This window comes from Mustela nivalis (genome assembly GCF_964662115.1).
Source record: "Mustela nivalis genome assembly, chromosome: 6".
In the NCBI taxonomy this organism is placed as follows: Eukaryota; Metazoa; Chordata; class Mammalia; order Carnivora; family Mustelidae; genus Mustela; species Mustela nivalis.
In genome coordinates this window covers 35,080,530-35,101,348 of record NC_139025.1, presented here as the reverse complement: position 1 = coordinate 35,101,348, position 20,819 = coordinate 35,080,530, and the positions used below count along the sequence as shown (strand labels likewise).

At 46.2% G+C, this 20,819-nt stretch overlaps 1 long non-coding RNA gene across 1 annotated transcript in view; it reads right to left on the bottom strand.

The window, feature by feature from the left end:
* LOC309866388 overlaps window positions 1–20,819 on the bottom strand; it is a 33,926-nt gene continuing 13,107 nt past the window's right edge. The window contains exons 2-3 of the long non-coding RNA XR_014312627.1: window positions 5,638–5,785; window positions 1–304 (exon numbers count right to left, since the gene is read on the bottom strand). This is a non-coding gene — a long non-coding RNA (uncharacterized lncRNA). The remainder of the gene's footprint in view (window positions 305–5,637; window positions 5,786–20,819) is intronic.

Below are 20,819 nucleotides of genomic sequence, written 5' to 3'. Positions count from 1 at the left end.
AAGAAGCAGGCTCCCCGCTGAGCAGAGAGCCTGATGCAAGACTCGATCCCAGGACCCTGGGATCATGACCTGAGCCGGAGGCAGTGGCTTAACCCACTGAGCAACCCAGGCGCCCCAATAGAAAGATCTTTAACAAAACCCCCAGCTGCCTACACCTCAGTAACGCGCTTGCCCTCCACCCCACCTCAGGCAGCTGATGGCCCCGGAAGCCCTTCCCGGGTGGAGGGGTGCGCCTCCCCGCGGGACAGCAGAGTCCTCAGTGAGGTTGCCTTCCATCTTCGTCCTCTCTGGCTTTTCTCTCTGCCTGCCGGAAACCAGTGAGAAAGTCCTTAGTGTTTGAGGAAGATTGGGGCGTGTTAATGCCTACCAATAAGCATTAACGCTCTAGGAGATTGGAGATAATTGTGACCGAACAAATTATCCTAGAACAATGCTGAGTGCTAGCAATTGCCTGGGACCATCTTTAGCTTCCTGCCTAGAGCGCCGGAGCAGAGGGGCTGCTCTGCGGGCATCGGGCATCGCTGCATTCCAGGAATCCCATCCTCTGTCACCATTGCTTGGTCACCATCATTTCTTTCCCTTTTCATTATGATTATCAGTTACCATCATTGGCCACTCTTTCTCAGTGTCATTATATGCCATTATATTTAGAACAGCTGAGTATTTTACAGTTAAAACAGGCATTTCTAGGGGAAAAAACCATCCCAGAATCACAGTGAAACAGGCACTGAATTAAGTTAGAAGTTGGTGTTTTTAATTTTTTTAAGTTTTTTTTTAAAGATTTTATTTATTTGACACAGAGAGAGAGACAGTGAAAGAGGGAACACAAGCAAGGAGCCCCATGTGGGGCTCAATCCCAGGACCCTGGGATCATGACCTGAGCCAAAGGCAGACACTTAATGACTGAACCACCCAGGAATCCATGTTTTTAATATTTTTTTATTTTTTATATACTTTTTAATTTTTTTAATTGTTAAAAAGATTTTATTTATTTATTTGACACACAGAGAGAGAGAGAGAGAGAGAGAGAGAGATCACAGGTAGGCAGAGAGGCAGGCAGAGAGAGAGGGAGAAACAGGCTCCCTGCTGAGCAGAGATCCAGCCCCATGCGGGCCTCGATCCCAGGACCCTGAGATCATGATCAGAGCCGAAGGCAGAGGCTTTAACCCACTGAGCCACTTAGGTGTCCCTAATTTTAATATTTTTAAAAGATTTATATGTTGTTTTGGCAAGAGAACACAAGTTAATGGGGGGAGGGGCAGAGAGGGAGAGAGAGAATCCTGAGTAGACTCCCTATCCCCTCAGAGTGACAGCCCAAGCAGAAATCAGGGGTCAGAAGCTCAGCCAACTGAGCTACTCAGGTGCCCCAGAAGCTGGTGTTTTTAAAAAGTCAACCAGCAATTTGGGAACAGCGTCATAGAAAGCACACGTCTGTCTGTTGGAGGGGCCACCACATTTCATCACTGTATTTGAAAAGAGGGTGCAACAGTTGAAAATGGTACTGAAAAGAGACATGGAAAATAGAGGACTGGTTCCTCACCCGAGGATTACAAGGGTAGTTTCTGCTGGAGAAAGACGAGACCCAATTAGGAAGCCTGGTTTCTAACCATGGTCTGTGCTTCTCCATCAACTCAGAAGATTAAAGAAAAAGAAGAAATAGGCCTCATCAAGAGAGATTTCAATTAGAATAAAACTGTGCCCATGATCACAAGCCAGAACAGGCTTTCAAAAGAGGTAATTGAGTCCATTGGCTCATATCTTTAGCAGCAGAACGATTCCGTTTCTCCTACATGATCGAAGAACAGGTGCACTCAGGGACATTCGGCTAAACCGGAAGCCTTCCAACTCTGACTCCCACCGTTCCCGAATGCTGTCTCTTGCCTCGAGTTCTGCATCAGGCACTGGGGCACTCTCGGCCTCCCTCCTCCACCTCCCGCAGGAAGGCACATGGACTTGTTCACATAGGAGCAGGTGTGAATTAGGAGCATGAGCTGGGTTCACAGATATTGGCCCAAATCTGAGGCTGTGACTGCCAGCTCCAGCAGAGAGACAGAGCAATTGGCTCACAGGGTCTGGAGCTCATGGCTTTATTCTTCCAGCATTGAAGGGGTCACGAGCAATTTCACTTTTCACATTTCAAGTGTCACTATACTCAGGGTTACTCAAGGCAGGTCCACAGCCCCTCTCTCTCCACCCGGTTTACATAAAGAATCTGGGGTTGAAAATGGCCTTATAAATGACCCTTTTATTTTGCAGAGAAACAAAGGGGCTTGGAGAATCGACCAGCACAAGGTCACACGCTGGCCGGCTTCTGTCACTGACCACGTGCCTCCATCTCCTCTGTCACAGTAGACACGGGATGGAGGATCTATTCTTAGGAAGAGGGGCACTCAGCTCAGTTCTAGCCACAGCCAAAAGATGGCTGAGTTTGCAAGATGCAAGGTTATTCTTTTTTTCCCATCCCCTGGGCTTCACTTAAAAGAGTCAAAGACTGGCACTGTTTGGAGTGAAGGACAGAGATCTGATATCTGGGAAAGCCACATGGCAACTTTTTCCTTACCCATCAATCCTTCCATTTAACATTCACCTACAAGGACCCAGCATGCGATGAGCACCGTCCTCATAAGTGCGATAGACAAAGATAGTAACTAGATCTCTGGTCTCAGGTAGCTCACGAACAGGAGGGTCATAGGGTCATGTGATGGAAACACGTAGACACCTAGGGAAATGGGCCATGGACCAGACCTCACTCTGTGCCTGGGACCACTAGCAAGTCAGAGCCTGAAACCAACCACCTGGGCACAGCTCCCAGCCAAGTGCAGCCATTCTGGACCATGAATATTGCATCTGTTCCTACCTCTTTTGTTAGTTCTTTTTCTCCTTCTCAGAATTTTAAGACTGGAATGAACATTGGAGACCATCAAGCCCAACAACTATCTTCATTACACAGATGAGTAAACCAAGCAAAGGTGGCAGAAGTGCTAAATGAATGCCCTGTGTCAGGACAGGACTTGGGCTCCCCACAAGGAGCAGTCCAGTCTCCCTAGGCATGGCCCATGAGGTGAGCTGCTTCTTTCCCAGTCCTTCCTGGTTCAATGTCAGGAGCCAAGCGCCAATGCAAAGCTGATTTTCAGGCAGAAACCTGCTAAATGTGGACACACTGAATTATTCATATCTGGGCTCATAAATAATGTACTGGGTGTTAATATCAGATGTACAAATGCATCCATAACCCAAGGGGTGATTAGTCACTGTTAGATCTTGCCCAGTGGTAACAGATTACCTGGCCTCGTGTCCTTGACTAGCTCCTCTTCTTGGGGATGGCTCCCTGGCAGAGCACTGTGCCCTTCCCATCTCTATTAGTCTGTTATGAAATAGCAGATGTCTGGGCCAGGAATCAGGACTACAGAGCCGTGGAGGACTTTCAGTCCCTAGCTCTAAACACTGGCTGCTCTAGTTAGCATCCAGCAGAGCTGTGTGAGGCCTCCCATGCACCAAGGCAGGAAACAACTGCTTGACACTAAGACTGTCCTTGATCCACTCCCTTGATCCACTCCCTGGATGCTCAGACCCCTTCCTCTGCCTCACAGTTGTAGAGAATCTACCCAGATGGTCTCCCTGTAGTTTGACAATTTATAGCAAACTGTGAAGTATTCTCTTCCGCCATCTTTTGTACACATTTTAACTACTGTGTAAAGACAATCAAGGAAAGTGTGGGTCCTTACCTGAAGGTTAGGCATCAAATTGCATTAGGGGTGATTTGGGGAGATGGTCATCTCTACAAGACTGTCCCAGGACTAACTTCCTTCAAGGGAAGACACCAGAATGGAAGAGAGTGGTCCAAGAGATGGCAAAAGTAACCTAGGTTTCAACTTGGTCCAAGCCAGGAGAAGAGAAAGGGGGAAGAAGTAGTTACTGTCTCTGAAGTAAAAGAGAGAGAGAGACAGACAGACAGACAGAAGGAGGAGGAGTCACACTCAGCCTTGAGGTCTTTCTGTGTCACATTAATGAACACCGGACTGGTCACCAAAGCTCTTGCAGGTCCCTGTAGCCCAGACCAAACACAGTACAAGGGTCTGGTTTCTCACTTTCGTCTCTAGGCTCAAAGTCAGATCTCAATCCTCAAAGTTTTACCCCTAGAGACAAGAAACAATGGTGCTCTTCTCCATTGGAAATGGAGTGAGGGAGTCCTTGCGCTCCCCCTAGGGGCGAGAATGAGCATTAAGCCTGTAGAGGAGACAGTGGGGGTTAACTAGGGTTCTGCCCACCTTTGGGATTTTGTCCCTGGGGCTTGGTCATGGGGCCAGGAGCTCCCTCACTGATTAGGATCCCCTGATGGCCTCTGGTTCCACAGAGACCCACTGTTGGGAAAAAGGGCCTCTTCACCAGGCATCCAGCTAAGCGATGGCTCTGGGTGTCAGGGGGCTCAGCTGGCAAACTGGCGCACGTCTGTGGCAACCTCAGCAGCACCCACCCTTAACAGCGGTGTGAAAACAACGGCATTATGGCGTTATTACAAGGGGGCACTGACATGTTGATGCAAAAGCTCATTGCCGACAAGACCGAGAATGAAAATGGCTCAGAAGGGAATGGGGAAGTGTCCAGGGAGTCATAACTGTTTTAGACTATCAGAGTTTCCACAGCAGATAACTGCTGTGATTTCATCAGCCCAAACCCCATTAACCCCTGCGGAACTGTCTATTCCCGAGCCTGGGCAGTAGGCAATGCTTCCAGCCGTCTTCTGCACGCCCGTTCCAGCAGTGAGCAGGAGGGTTGCCACGGGGCTGAGGTGAGAAACGCTCAGGAAGGTGCACTTCATGCGGCCACAGAATCTGATAGGTGAGGCTCCTGTCATCGGCTGGTACCCACTAGAGACCCCGTCCCAAGGACCGGGGTGGGGGAGGAGTCAGCCCGACTGCCTGGTGTCACCTAGTCTGGGTAAGTGGTGATAAAGCAAGAGGGCTTTGGATGGATGGAGGCTAGGACAGAGTCCTGGGAAACTGCCCCTTCCATGGCCCCTGCTGCTTAAGGGGCCTGCAGTCTACCAAGTGTCTCTGCTCCCTTCCTCTTAGGAGGAAAGCAGCAGGCCCAGAAGAGGCCACTAGCCTAAGTGCAGCCTCTAGCTAGCCTGCTCAGACTGAAGCCCAGCAGGGAAAAGGCCCACAGCCCATCCGAGTCCCTCCTCGTGTTACCTCAGACTACAAAAAGTCAGAGCCTGGGGGTGCCTGGGTGGCTCAGTGGTTTAAGCCTCTGCCTTCGGCTCGGGTCATGATCTCAGGGTCCTGGGATCGAGCCCCACATCGGGCTCTCTGCTCAGCGGGGAGCCTGCTTCCCCCTCTCTCTCTGCCTGCCTCTCTGTCTACTTGTGATCTTTGTCTATCAAATAAATAAAAATCTTTATAAAAAAAAAAAAAGTCAGAGCCTGGGCTGTAGGCAGGTAGAGCCAAGGTCATGAGGTTGGAAAAGGCCATGATGGGCCAATGCAGGGCAGAGTGCAGAGGGAGCAGAAACCATGAGCTCACAGAGGGGGAAGCTAGAGAGAGGGAAAAAGCCCAAAACAACAGAGCAGAGAGACGCTGGGAAGAGTGGGGCAGCCACGGTGGGAAGAGGAGAGAGCCGCTGCTCCCTGCACCTCACCTGCCTTGGATCCCATCTCACCGACATGCATCCAGCTTCTCTCCAGGTGAAACTTGGCCATGACCATGCCCACCGCGCCTTTGCTTCAGGTGATAGGCACAAACCTTTGTTTCCAACAACTGAAAAGGTTTCTAGGGAAGAAAGTGGCCTAGGGAGGAAAGAACCACTTTTCACATAGAGCTATAAAAAACCACATGCAAACAACAAGATGTAGCCCCTGGTAGTGATCCCAGAGAAGCTGAAGCGGTGGAGAGCTGGGTCCAGAAGATGCAGGGAGGGCCCAGGACAACATTCCAAACAATGTGTGGTGATTGCCCACATCCCCCACCCCCACCTCCAGTCCATTACAAACTGATTTTCCAATTCATAAAATGCAGTAACAATGTGGCGGCAAAAAGTGGATTGTTATAAAAACTAGTCCGTTCCCTCAGGAACCTCACACCGCTGGTCCCACGTGCACAGATTCAACTAATTCTGGTCGGAGGGATTGTCACAGTAGAGCCAAGGGGGCTAGGGCTTATCGTTTCTGGCTGCCGCCTACGGCCAGTTGCCCAACAGAGTTGGCACCCAGAGGTGGCTCTCACTGGGGGTGGTGTTGACTCCTGCCCCTGCCAGAGATGCCCCCAAAAGGAACTGTCTCTCCCTAAGGCCAGAGGCACCGCCGTTGACAAACAGTGGTTTGTGCTTGGAGATCAGGGCCAATGCCATCCTCCAGGAGGCGCCGCAGCAACCCCCTGACAGCCTGTCTCCAGCATCTCTGCCCAAGGGCACTAGGGACCCAGGACCCAGGATAGGGCTGAGGGGAGGGTGTTGGAGAGGGGAGCGGAGTCCTAGGCTCTGGGCCAAGTGGAGACAGAGGCACCTGGGGACAGATAATGTAACCTCTGACAAACTGCAGTGGCTTAAGAATTGTCAGCTCAGACAGAACTGCCTACATCCATTTAATTAGATTTTAATTTCTCTTTACACATTTGGTTTTCAAAGATTCTAAGAAGTAATTATTTCCAGTATCAATTGGCAAGGAGGCACAATCCTCAACTTAGAATAAGCAGCTTATGGAGGCCTGTCTCATCCCAGTTCAAACACCAGGGCCCTGCCGAAAGATGCGGGGGGCTGCCCCACAGAGGTCTCCCACTGGGCAGACACAGACACCTGGCAGGGAGAGAGGGGGAGGGGGCCTTGTGGGAGGAGGAGGAGAGCTCCTCTGTTGCTTCAGAGTCTGGGGATAGTGAAAGGGGGGCCAGGAAGTCCAGCAGCCTGGGGCATGATGGCGCTTGGGCCAGTGAGCGGGGAGATCGAAGCAGCAGGGCCTTGTCCTTTGGCGTTGGTCTGTGCCTGCACGAAAAGTAAGATCTTCCCTGCTCTGAATGACCTTTTGGAAGACAGTCTGTCACCTTCTACTGGAACCTTTGCAAAGTGTCTCCCATTAGAGGACATGTCCTTCAGGTACCTTACTTGGGACCCCAAACACAGGAGAGACCTCCCCAACCAACATGAGAGTCAGCTCCGGTCTGACTCAGTGAAGAAACAGGAGACAAAGAAACGTAATGGAGATTAAGCTCCATTAAATTGCTGAGTGGGTAATCTCACAATTCAGCTCTATTATTATTTAGATGTTATTATTTATTAGTCCTAGCTCCATTTATTATTGCTGAGTGTGTAACCTCACAATTGCAAGTGTGGCCATCATTGTAAATAAGCTTTTTCGAGATTCACTTTAAGGGACAATATGGCAAGGGGTTGGTGGTTTGTAAATAGCCAAGAATATGCTCACAGGCAGGAATACCATGTGCAATGTCTAAAAACTGCTCAGAACATAGTGCAGATCAATCAGAATGAGGCCAGGGGAAAGCGTCACCAACCAGCAGACGGCCAGCCCTCCCACAACACACACAGACGGCCGATGGCCCTGATGTTATGCAAATGTATTTTTTGTGACATGGGATAAAATTTCCAGGAACCACATGATACCAGCAGGTGATATGCGGTAGGGACCTGTGCCGGGATGTAAGATAAGAGTGTGCTAGATGCATGTGACTAGTCAAACTGGTATGATCTTGTGGAAGATGAGAAGGGAAAGAGCAGTGTTTCTATATTGATTGGCTACTCTGTGTCATGCATGAAATTAAATGTATATGTGTGACCCAAGAATTAACTATGAGTAGATATTTAGATTATATTACTCATATTTCTAAAATCTCATCAATCCATGTTTGTCAAAACTCAGTGGGATTCCTTTCATCTGTGTATTTGGGTCTTTTCTTATATGTTGGCACATATGGTGTTGAACCACCCAAAGGCCAAGACAAAATGAATGCACTTTATGTGGACGCCCAAACCAGCCCAGATCTAAAGCATTAGAACCCACCGGAGGAGCTTTTTCATTTATAGACACTTTCAGGTTCCACTCTGGAACAAGGAAACCAGAAGTTCTGGGGGTGAGGCTTGGCTTCTGGTACTTTGGAAAGCTCCAGTACTGATTCTGGTGTGTTCTAAAGGGATATTTCACGTATCTGCAATCAATTCCTTTTGGAGGGAGGCATTCAGTGAAGGCCAGTGGTTAAAAGGAAGGGATATGGATGAATTCAAATCCTGGCCTTTTCACTACCTAGCTGGGTGATCTGGCAAAATTACCTTACTTTTCTGTGCCTCCGGTTTCTCATATGTAAAATGAATATTTAAAAAAGAGGGCCATCAGTGAGCAGTTGTTATGAAGTTAAATGAGCTAATATATAAATAGGGCAGAGAACAGTGCCTGGCACTAAATGGGAGCTCAGCCCCTTCTGGCCTATATGACCACCAGGGCAAGGAGAGCTTCCTACCGTCCACCTGCCCTCCCCACCATGGCATCTGGGCATTCCACCCTACTGTGGATCGTCATTCAGCATGGCACTTTCTAAGTAGAGGAGACGGTGAATGGGAAACTGGAGTGGATGTGGAGAACTGGAGAACTAGGGGTATGGATGTCATATGGCACTCCTCACAGCCCTGGCTAGTGAGTGGAATGAGGGGGGCTGGATGGCATCTGGGGGAAAGAGAGCAGCTAGGGCAGCCACCTTAACATTGCATCTTTGTCTTGTCCCCACACTTAGACTATGTCCTACCCATCATGTCCTACCCAACACTGTGTGTTGACACAGTGAGGCTCGTGGCTTCAGAGTGTCTAAGCCCCACACCCTTCACTACTTCCTGAGTGGCCATTTCTGCTGTCGTCCATTCTTTGGTCGGGGTGATGGCACCATTTCCATGATTAGAGGAGTTTATGCAGCAGCCCCATGCTTGAGGAAGTGACCCTTCAAAGCTCTTGGTATGAATCATTGCTCCCAGGAGACTCCAGGGACACTGGTTTGCATGTGGTGGTGGCTTACTAGAATCATGCAGGTCAAAAGATGGGTGTATCCTGGGGGCTCAGCTCACTATAGCACAGTGAGAGGCAGGCCAGATAATGTTGTGGTTGGAATCAGGCATTAGGAAGCCAGTCTGCTTGGGTCTAGCTCCATCACTAATTAGCTATGATCTTGGTTGGGTAAGATGCCTAAGCATTTTGTGCTCAGTTTTCTCATCAGAAAAAGGGGTTTTGTGAGGACTAAATGAATTAATATGGAACATTTAGAACCATGTCTGGCACATAGTAAATGACACATGAATATTGATTGCTATTTTTATAATTTTAATGCTTTGAAGATGTCGGTCTCTTATTGGATACACATTTGGTTTTTAATTCCGTTTTCCTTTTCTTTCAGATCCCACTAAATCTCTCAGAACAAGACACTGTGGCATCTCTAATCCCTGTCAAGTCATTTTTCTGTGTTTTAATGAAGAGCTTTTGGAAATATCATTGTGTGTCACTCCTAGAGCGTTACCAAGTCAATAAAGTTGGAATGAAACCCACACCATCCATTTCTGGTGCATTCTTCATATTTCCGAGGACTTAATCCACCATGATGGGTAGGACATAGTCCAGGTGTGGGGACAAGACAAAGATGCAAATGGGACAAATACAATCAAGAGAGGTATAAACCATGGGTAATGGGGACTAAAGAGAGAAAGGATCCCACCTGGTGGAAGGGCTGTGTTAAGGGAGTGATGGTCAAGACAACCCTTGGAGAATGATGGGTAAGATTTTATCAGGTGGGGCTAGAGGAGTGGAAAAGAAAGCAATCCAGACTTATTAGGTAGAGGGAATAGCATATGCAGAAATCTGAAGATGGAGAAGTACCAGAAGTCAACTAATTTGATTGATGTGTAAGGTGCAGTGGGGAAGAGTTGGAAGATAAGGTAGATCAGGGCTTTGTCATAAAAGACCTTTGATGTAAGGGTGAGTAATTTATATTTAATTTGTCAGTCAGTGGGGAGACATTGAGGGTTTGGTTAAAAAATGTTTAATCACAGCTGTGCTTGAGAAAAAGGAATTATTCTCATAAGATGACTCAGAAGGGAGAGAGGCGAGAGATAGAGAGATTGGAGAGGAGGTTGCCAGACTCTTTCAGATGAGAATTAATGTGGGTTTAAACAAGGGTGGTTATGGAGGAACAAGATAATGGCAGAATCCAAGGGACTTGATAGCGGATTGATTGTTATGGGAAAAGGAACAATCAAAGAGAAGCCAAGGTCACCTGCCTGGGGAAATAGAAGACTGATGGAGCAATTAACCAAAATAGTAAACCAAGTGGGGGAACGGTCTGGAGAGGCTGGTGAATTAGGGTTGAGGTGCTAGATAGAGAGGTAGATAAATGGAGGACAGGAAATTAAGACTTAATAGTTCCCTCGTCCCATAGCTGTGCTGCTTTCTCCTGTATCTGTAGCATCTTACTCTATACTTAACACTGAGTAGGTGCTTAATAAGTGAATGATCCCAATTGGAGAGTGATCCCCACAAGAGCACTAGCTGAAACCTTGAGAGTCTTAGCATAGAAAGAGCAAAATTCAAAGGGAAAACTACCAAGAAGATGCATATACATCTAGGGTGAAGCATCTAGGGACACCAGGGAGGGAGGAGGGCAGAGCAGAGCCGTGAAGTGAAGGAGTAAGATAATGATGGGTTAAGGCAATCAAGATCAGGGGGAGTTTTGAGACAGAGAAGAGGTAAGTGGAACAGGCTGAGAATGCGAGAGGAGAACAGTACTTGGTTTCAAGCAGCCATGATAAAGGAGCACAAGGTGTGGGGCTTAAAACAGAGATTTATTCTGTCCCAGGTCAGGAAGCTAGAAGTCCAAAATCAAGGTATTAGCAAGACCATGTGTCCTCTGAAGCTCTAGGAAAGGATTCTCCCCTGCATCTCCCTAGCGTCTGCTGGCCCCAGGCGTTCCGGGGCTGGTACAGCATAACTTAAATCTCTTCAAATGTCTTCTCCCTCCGTGTTTCTGTATCTTCACATGTTTCCTTAAAAGGAAGCAGTCAAATTGGGTGAAAAGCCCACCTTACCCCAGTATGACCTCATCTTAACTATTGATGTCTGCATGTTAGGTCTCATTCTGAGGTACTGGAGCTGATGACTTCTTTATGTCTTTTACAAGGACATAATTCAACCCAGAGCAAGGACGGAGAGAGACTATTGGGTTTGGCAGTAGGAGGTGGCTGGCAGGGTTTGTGAGGATGCTATTTGGCCCCCAAAGTGGGGAAAGAGACCAGATGGCACTGAGTAAAGGTGGGTGGGGGGGGCGGGTGGAGGGAAGGAGAACAGCATGACAATAAATGGAAAGTGAGATGGAGGCATGGGGGGGCATCTGTCCAGGTCTCTTCTATGTGTGATCTTTCCTTTTCTCCAGGTAGAGAGAATGGCCATGTGCTCCACAAAAGGTTTTGCTTTCACCCCACCAACATTCACTCCATGATTCAATGAGCAGCGAGCATGTTGGTCTTGACATCAGAGTTTCTTTACTCTTAATTTTAGTGGCCTAAATTGGTTCCATTTTGGTTCAAGCAACTTCTTTTCTTGTCTAATCAGATCACCGGGTTGTTTACATGGGTTTGTGTCATCAGGGTTCCTTTCTCACTGGAGCCCAGTCCCTGAAATGGGGACAAGAGTATCTGCTGACTTCGTCCCACTTTCAGGTGACATGGGAACTGGAGGGGTAAGGCCTTGTGAGAACATAACAACCAGAATGTACCAGGGCATGGGTTAAACACAAATGATTAACAAGTATGAGTCTGAAGATCTCCTAATGAACTTAAGGTTAGCAATTGAAAATGATGACCCACTCCAGACAGCAATGAGGCCAGACTGATCACATTCTCCTCTCCAGAGCTCCAGGAACTTTTTATATCCACCCAGTTCTCTGCAAATCCAGACACTATCTCAGCTTCACCCACTGTCTTGAGTCCAAGAAATCTGGCAGCCAGATTTCTTGGACTGGACTAGGAAACTGGACTAGGAAACTCTACTGGACTAGGAAACTCCACACACTGCTCATTTTAGTCCATAAACACCCAAATTTGGCTTCTTGACAATCTTTAATTGCATGCTTGGTATGTTATTAAGAACTAGCTCATATCCATACATAATAATGTGCCTGGTACAGTAACTGACAAAGAGCTTGGTCAGCAAATGCTTCTTATTCATATTATCAAACTTACAGGAGTTCAGGAGGGCTGGTTGGGAAATAAAATTGTGCAGTCAGCTCTAAGATGAACTCAGAGCCTCCTCTGACCACTATGATTTTCTTATAGGACTAAACTAGTTTTTTTGTGGCTGCTGTATTCCTCTATTCTTCTTAATAGACTTCTGATAAGCCCATCCCATAAGTTAGACATGGCTTAACCTTAGGCTTTGGACCCAACTGGGCCTTCAATAGATTAAGGATCTTCCACATGATGGAGACAGGGATAGGGCAGGGGGCAATGGAGAAAGGAGAGTGCTGGAGTCTCCTGCTTCCGCAAACACTATTTAATGAGCCAGCACATGAGAATTTCCCCCCTGCTTTATAAAAGTGGCTTCCTCAAGAGAGGCTACACATAGAATCTTTTAGATGAGTTGGGTGTTGCCTACTGAGACATTTATTTTTCTAAATAGCCAGTAAGGCAAAGTGGAGGTTATCCCCTGAAAACGTTCCCCAGTGGCACTTTGGAAAACACAGAAATGGATGAACTCTTGGACAAAGAGAAACTGAATTGCTACCTGGAAACCATTCCATTTTTCTTCCTTTCCTCTACATATCTCCTGGGCCCTTTAATGCTTTGTAAAGCCAAATTTCTTCAAATTATGAAGGTAGTAACCTGCAAGATTTATTCCAAGACTTAGAAGGGGGACTCCTGCATAATCTATGACCAAGCTGTGGTAGCCCTAGGCTGCAGGTGAGTCTGCTCCAGCCCTCTCTTCTTTCTCCTGCAAAATAGACTCATTTTGCAAGGAGGAGCCCTAAGAAATTCACCAGGTGTCATATCACACTCAGAATCTGTGGAACAAACCAAGATTCTTCAGCTTAGTTGGGAGCATGGAGGAATAGAGGAATACAACTTAACTGTTGAGTTTGGGTGAGTTGACCAGGCAGAAGACCAGTAGTAGGCACATGACGGTTGGGTGCAAATGACCTCTATGCCTTCAGCTTTGTTTAGTCTGCAACTAGTATCTGTTTTGCTGCATCAGAAAGAGCAAATTAAGCAACTTGTTTTTCTGCATTCTTTTGGCCCAGTGTACTAGGTAAAGTAGAATATGAGAATCATGAAATGAGGTTCCATTTTTAATGCTTATGTTCTCCGGTAGCTACACATAGGATCCTCTTCCCACCCCCTTTTAGGTCTCATACAAACTATCAGAGCATTTCCTATTGCACTGTCAGAGTTGATTTTGTCCTGTTGATAAGCTTTGGGGAGCCATTCACATGCTAGTGTATTTGTGAGCTCTGAGCCCATTTTTGGAAGATGGCAACTCCTTCTTAGAGGTATTGTCTTTGGAAAATCTCTGTCAGAGTAGCTGGGCCATATATGATGGGAGCCTATGACCCTGATGTAGAGTCTTAAACCCACTACAGCAGAGATATGCTATCCCACATTGCCATGCCCTTTTGAGTTGGATGGAGATGAATAGTCAATTGGCTGTGAGTGGAAGTGTTATATATCACATATTTATAAGCAAGCTAGGGCCTGACCCTCAGTTTTCTCTTATGCTTGCTGCAAAGGCCTTAGAGGTCGTGTCTTCTGGATGGTACAACTACTAAACGATAGAGCCTCTAGCAGCCTGAATCTTTGGGAAATAACTTCCCTTGGGAGTCCTAAGAACAACAGTAGATTTTGCATAAATGAGAAATAAACTTTAAGTTTTAACCACTAAGCTTCTCAGTTTATTTGTTACTGCAACATAGCCTAGACTATCCTGACTAACATATCCACTAAGGGTTTAGAGTTTACAGAACCTTAGATGTTGGTCTAAACTCACCAATTTGTAGACAAGAAAACAAAAGCCTGGAAAAATTAGGTGACTTATATAAAATCGCAGAGATAGAGTGACAAAGTTAAAACTGGAACTTCCAGTTTGTTTCTCTCCACTATCACAGAGCATCTTTTGTGCTGATTTGTATACAGCTCGAATCTAATATCTTCAACCTCACTTTTCAGTTAACCACAAAGTCTTGATTAACTGAAAAATAGACACTAGTGGGCCAAATACTTATGTCTTGTGTGTGTGTGTGTGTGTGTTTAACCAAAATCACTATTTCACCAATGATCTTAGCTGTCTTGCCCTAATTTCAGAGAAAATAAGATAGTGCCATTAGAATCTATATGCATGTAATTTCCTTGTAATGTATAGCCTGATGAAAACCATGGGGTTGGGTCTTTAAGACATCTGGGAAGCTTGGACTCTGAATATATCTCACTAGCTCCTTTTCTTCATTAGTCAGCATTCCATTCCTGGTGTGTGTGGTATCTGAACGTGTGTGTGTGTGTGTGTGTGTGTGTGTGTGTGTGTGTGTGTGTTGTATGTATAGAGTCATTGCTTAACTAGAGTCCTAATGTATGGTAGCAAAAATCAGATCTGAAGGGGAAATACCAGTTCAAATCAGACTATATACAAAGCAAATAATCAAATCATGAACATGTAAAATAAAAATTGGAGGCAGTGAGAGAACGAGATGGGAGACCAAAAACTCAGGGAGAAAGGGTCAGAACAAGTGAGATGAATGGAGTTTGGAGTTTTCCTAGAACTATGGTCAATGTTCCCAGCTCACATTTTATGTGCTTGTAGCCTATAAAGGCATTTCAAATTCATGGAAGTGGCCCAGCTGATAGACTCTGACCAACAAGCTGAGATTAGAAATACTGACTTGACTTCTCACTGTCTCCATCTTTATCCCACCAACAGCTGTATCAACCTCTAGCCTCGACCTTCTCTTGGTCAACTTGGCCCAGCTTTTCTGAAATTGTTTTGTTGTTGTCATTTTGGCCTGAATACATCATTACCAGATATCACCACAGATGATGAGAGTACACTCCTAGATCTATTCTTTGTTACCCGCAGACTTAGGTGGACACCTACTGAAACCTTGGTTCAGATGTGGAGACTGACAATAGTTCCTGCACACACCAAGAGAGTATGAAAAGGTTTGGATTACGTTTGAGGAGGGCAGGGCAGGCCATTCAGGCAGGGGTGGAGTTGGGGGAGGGAGATACCCAAGAAAATAGACAAAGCATTCAGCACAGAAATTTTTTTGTGGTTGGGAGCTGGGCCAGAGTGAGAGTTCTGCACAGGCACTGACTTGCTCAGTGTGAATCCCTCGCCCTCACCAAGAGAGGGAGCACCCAGGCTTTCTTATCTGCTGTGGCACAAGAGGAAGAGCAGGGGTGAGGCTTAAAAGCTGTCAGCAGTCAGAATTTAACAACTGGAGTCAGACTCCTCATTCCTTTGCTGTAACAAGCATTTCTCCATTGGTATGAGATAGCAGCCCAGCTTCTGCCTGGTATAAAGTTTGACTCATATTTCTTAGTTTCCCTTCCCAGTGCCCCCATGCTCCCCAGCAAGTCTCGCCCCCATCTGGTCTTCTTCCCAAGTTCAGCTCTGGCCTTATCCTTCTCCCCTGCACCACCCCAGTCTGGATCTTGCCCTACCTTCACTCCTAATGCTTTGCCAGCCTGGCTTCCTATGTGCTCATCTTACTCCGGGGACAGTAGTTAACTGGAGGAAAGTCCTTCCTGGTCATTGCAGATAGTATTGATTAAGGAAGCAAGATTTTATTTTTTGAGGATTAGAAAAAAGAAACCCAGAAAATAGAAAAGTAGAAAAAGAATGAGGAATGCCAAGGAGAAAGTAAGTGACTCTATGAACGGAGACAGAATGAAACTGCTTCTTCTTGATCTAATGGCTCTGGGTGATTATCTGCTGTACCAGGAGAATTCTGTTTCCCTTAGGCCATTCTATCTGGTGTCCTCATGCACAAGGCCTGCAGGAAGATGGTGGAGTACAAGCCAGTGGATGTCAATTTCTGACGAAATCTTCAGAAGTCTTATCCCTATGACTCAGATTTGGTTGCTTGTGGAAGCTGGTCGATGGCTAGGAGTTTTTGCTCCTAGCAGAAATAAGCTTACAAAGCTCTCCCCTGTGTGGCTTTAATTGGTCTTCTCTTTTGTGAAGAGACATTATTTTGTGAAGACATTATTCTGCCTTCTTTGTAAATACTTCTCTTTTCTCTAGAGCAGAGAAATGGCCTCAGCCTTATAATGGATTTTACATGCAGAGAAGAGAAAGAAAATGATTTTGCAAGACTCTTCTGTTAGCTTGCAACACAAAGAAATATCCACCTCAAGCATCTTAAGAGCTAAATTTGGCTGCTTCATCAAATGGAGGAGAGATGAAGGGAAAGAAGTTGGGGGAGATGCTCAAGTCATTTGGTCCCTAGCTGACTTTCTCATTTTAAGACCTTCTCTTTTTCTTCATACTTATCCTTTTCCTGTGGCTACTTCTACTTCTGTGGGATTTCCTATTTTTTTTTTTTTCATGTACTCTTTAGTTGCTCAGCTGAGTTCACCTGTTTTCAGATCTTATGTTCTTATTTGGATTCTGATAAACTGGTAAGGAAAGTTTAGGAAATAACCACCCCTCCCAAAACCATTAACATGATTACAAAATGTCATGGTGCCCTTAGAAGACAAACACACATGCACATAATTATTTAAAAACTTGACTCTGGCTGAAAATATCTCTTCGGGCATCAGGCGATAGCTACAAGGATAGCAGGCATGAGCAAGATAGGTAGTCTTAGAAGTCAGAGGGGGTTTGGCATTAAAATGGTATTAAAGATGGAGTTTTGGCCAGAGGACACAGGAATACTTGAAGCCTGCCCACATTAATTATTTCTCCCTGCAGGTGAGGTGTGCAAGGGAAATATAAGCATAGGACAATGGCTGGCCAAGCAGACACTTCATGACAGCTGGGGCTATTACTCTAGGACCTAGGGCCAAACTTGAGGGAACTGGATTAAGTCCTGGGGTACCTCATTTGTCCTAGGCTAGAGAATTAAGTGACCTTGCTATTTAACCTCAAACCACATTCATCAGCACCAGTGAAAATGGAACCAGAGAAAGAGCAAGGAAAAGTCAAATCAATGCCCAGGAGTCCAGTCAATCAGATCCATGGTTCCTCTTCAGGGAGTGAAGAAGAGATGTTGAAAGTAGCCCCTGCTGCCTTCATCAGGAAGACCAGGAAAGAATCATCTTGAAGGCTTGATATCTCTAATAGGAAAAAATTTGTCACCTTTTTTTTTTTTTTAAGAGAGGGAGAGAGGTGGGGGAGGGCCGAGAGGGAGAGAGAGAGTCACAAGCCATCTCTATGCCTAGTGTGGAGCCAGACATGGGGCTCGATCTCACAACCCTGAGATCATGACCAGATCCAAAATCAAGAGTTGGATGCTTAACCAACTAAGCCACCCAGGTGCCCCTGTCACTCTTTATAGCAAAGCCCTCACCCCTTTTTGTCCCTCTCTGCTCCCTCCCTCAATCTAAATCTAAAGTTGGGCTTCACATCTAATATCTAACCCAAGCCCTCTCACCTTTTAGAGTAATTCGCTACCTTCATTTCTTCCAGACCCTCCCTTCATTTCAGAGAGTGTTTTCTTTAAGAAACCTCCCCAGATCTACCAGGAAAGTATCTGTTTTCTCCTTCTTCCCACATTTACACATTCCTTCAGGATCTGCATACGGGGAGCCACATTCACTACTGGCCCCTCTCACTTTCTGTTTCATACAGTAACTCCCTAACTCTGTACACGGGGAGGAACAGCAGTTTTTACTGTTTTCTGCAATCCTCTCTGTATTACTCATGTATTAGTCATTTGTCACAATGCTTATTTTTCACCCCTGGACATATCCACTGCAAGCCCTTACATTGTCTTCATTCTAGGATCCAGAATGAAGGAGCACCCCCTAGTAGAGTCTTGTGGCAAAGGCAAAGGAATCATGCAGTGGTTCTTGAAACTTCTGCTTGGATGTAGCACGTAGCATGTTTCAAGTGCTTACGTTCCATTGGATAAAAAAGTCCTATGGCCGCTCCCTGTGTGAATGGGCTGGGAAACTATAATCCTTTTACTGGGACAGAAGAATAATTAATTGGGAACAGTGATACTGCCTGTCTCAGTTCTTGACTAGGGTTGAGTGTCAGATGCCTTTGAATGACAACCTTCTGGTAAACCCAGTAATTGGCACCAACACAACACTGGTTATTTTTCATTGGAAACTTTGTTTAAAGCTCACCTTTAATAACTAAAGATATGTATTTTATTAGGAGATTCTCTCAAATATATGATATGTTCCCCAGTCCTCTTAAACAAGTGCTCCTACACATAATGCAACTTTTCCTCAAAGATTTGGGGTTGTAATTATGACTGTCAACTTGGACTTTGTTACAAAGTAATGACACTCCTTGAGACTGCTAAGTAGAGGGCTACGCACCTCTGCTTAAAGAGTGCCAGGCCACTCTGCTTTTGGAACTCAAGGCTCCATCTTAGTCTCTTCCCATGACACTAGGTTCTCGGCTGTCATATCTTGATAACAAGAGAAATCTCCCTCTAGCCCTTGTTACTCAGTAACATCAACATCACCAGGGAACTTACTAGTAATTCAGAATCAGGGCCCTCTCAATCAGACTCTGCTTCTTAGTAACCACCCCAGGTGCTCCATATGCACATTGACATTGGGGAAGCATCCCAGGGGTTCTCAGTCTCGGCTGTATATCGGTATCTCCTGGGGAGCATTATAGACACTGATGTCAGGGCCCCGGCCACAGTGCTTGGATGTAATAGGTCTGGGGTGTGGTGAGGGCCCTGGAGGGTTAGGAACTCCCCAGATTCTAAGGTGTATCCAGGGCTGAGAACCACTGTTTTCTGGAAGACTTTCTCCTGGTTGCCTGAATCTACTGGTTCAGCGATCAGAGAATCAAATGTCTTCACCTTCATGCAGCTGCATTACTGAACACTATTAGCACCAACAAGGGCTAGAGGAGCCTGGCCTTGCAGAAATAGTAATAGCCCAATTATTAAGGAGCCTGTAGGGGCCAGGAACATTATCTCTAATCCTTACAACATACTGTCACCCTGATTTAAATTTAAAAGAAACGGAGCCTCAAAAAATGTGAGCAACTTTCCAAAAATCACACAAATGGTAGATGTTGGATTTGAATTAATCTGTTTTCAAAGCCAGAAACTTTTTATCCCAAATCCAGGGAATCTTTGCTCCCAACCTGTATGTGCTATTATGGGGTAGACCTTGGAACATCTGCTTTGGCTGCTCAGAGGACCTTGTCGCTGCCTTCCAAAGTCTGGGTGGGGGTCTGGTTGGACAAGTTCACCAGGTGAGAGGTCACACCCTCAGATAAGTGACTGTATATGACTTCTATAGTGTCCTTAAAGTGTGTCATTTCACAGAGGGGTAAACTGATCACCATGAGGACAGCGACATGTTTCTAACAAAGAACTTAGGAGAAACTCATCAGTGCAGAGGAAGCCCAGGAGAGGGAGGAATCGTGCCTGGATGAAGCATGCTTCTCCACTGTCAACTTCTTAATAGTAGTGGGGAGCCAAGTATGCTGGGAACATTATCTCATGGGATTTTCACCACAATCTTATTGAGTGTGATATTAATTTTGCCCATTTTATACATGTGTAAACGGAGGCTGAAGGTAAATTTACCCACTATTAGACAGCTAATAGCAGAGCTGGCATGGAAATCCAGATTCAGAGCCTGTGCTAGTTCATCTACATTTCATGACTTCTTAATTTCTTAAGTGTAGCATTCTGCCAGCTGTGTCCCATCTGGGTCACTACCTGCTGTGCGCCAGGTTTGGGACAAATTGCTCAACAACACTTGATGTGGATAAGGGATAGTTTTTTGTAGGAAAGGGAAGAGTTTCAGGTACACAGCAGAAGAGAACGAACAGGCTTCTGTCAGTCATCAAGCCACCAGAGATGCATTGGTGCCAGGGCCCCTCGCTCCTCTGCTGTTCCTGCCTTTTGACAGATCAAGAGTGAGAATTGACCTTGTTAATTAGAAAGCAGAAAGACAGTGCCATGCCAGGCAGTTTGGGGTTGGATCACGGCTGTTTCAGATGTTCTGTTTGAATCCAGCTGCTCAGGACTAGAAAACTTGGGGTTCCCGGGATATCAGAGACCCCCTTCTGAGGCAGAGAAGCCCTTAGAGCTGTGGGAAGCTGAGCTTAGGGTCAGGCCCACACCTGGGGAGAAGCAACACCCACCCCAGCATAGTTAACTCATTGTCTGGGTTACCTAGAAGGAGCTCCCAGCACCAATTTTGGAGAGGACACCTGTGAAAATCCCCAACCTGGGTCATGAATAGTGATGTGGGCAGGCAGCACTGGATCTATCCTACAATCAGAGGCAGATTGTCCTCAAGGCAGAGGACATGGCTCTGAAGCATAGAGAGTGTTCTGCCCCTTCTCATTTGGAGCCTCCCACTTCAGCCATCTATCTGGATGTCTGGTGGTGGTGGCAAGGAGCAAGTCAGGCAAAAAGCAAGCTGATCTCACACTAAAGAGCTTGAGGGGGGATGTCACATTTGCTGGGGGTAGAAGGGGAGGGTTAAAACTGGTAAAATCTTTAAACATTACTATCTCGTATTTTTGCTCCCTCTAAATTTCAGTGCCAGTGACAAACCACGAGAGACTCGACTCCAGGAAACAAACTGAGGGTTACAGAAGGGAGGTGGGTGGGGGGATGGGGTAACCGGGTGATGGACATTAAGAA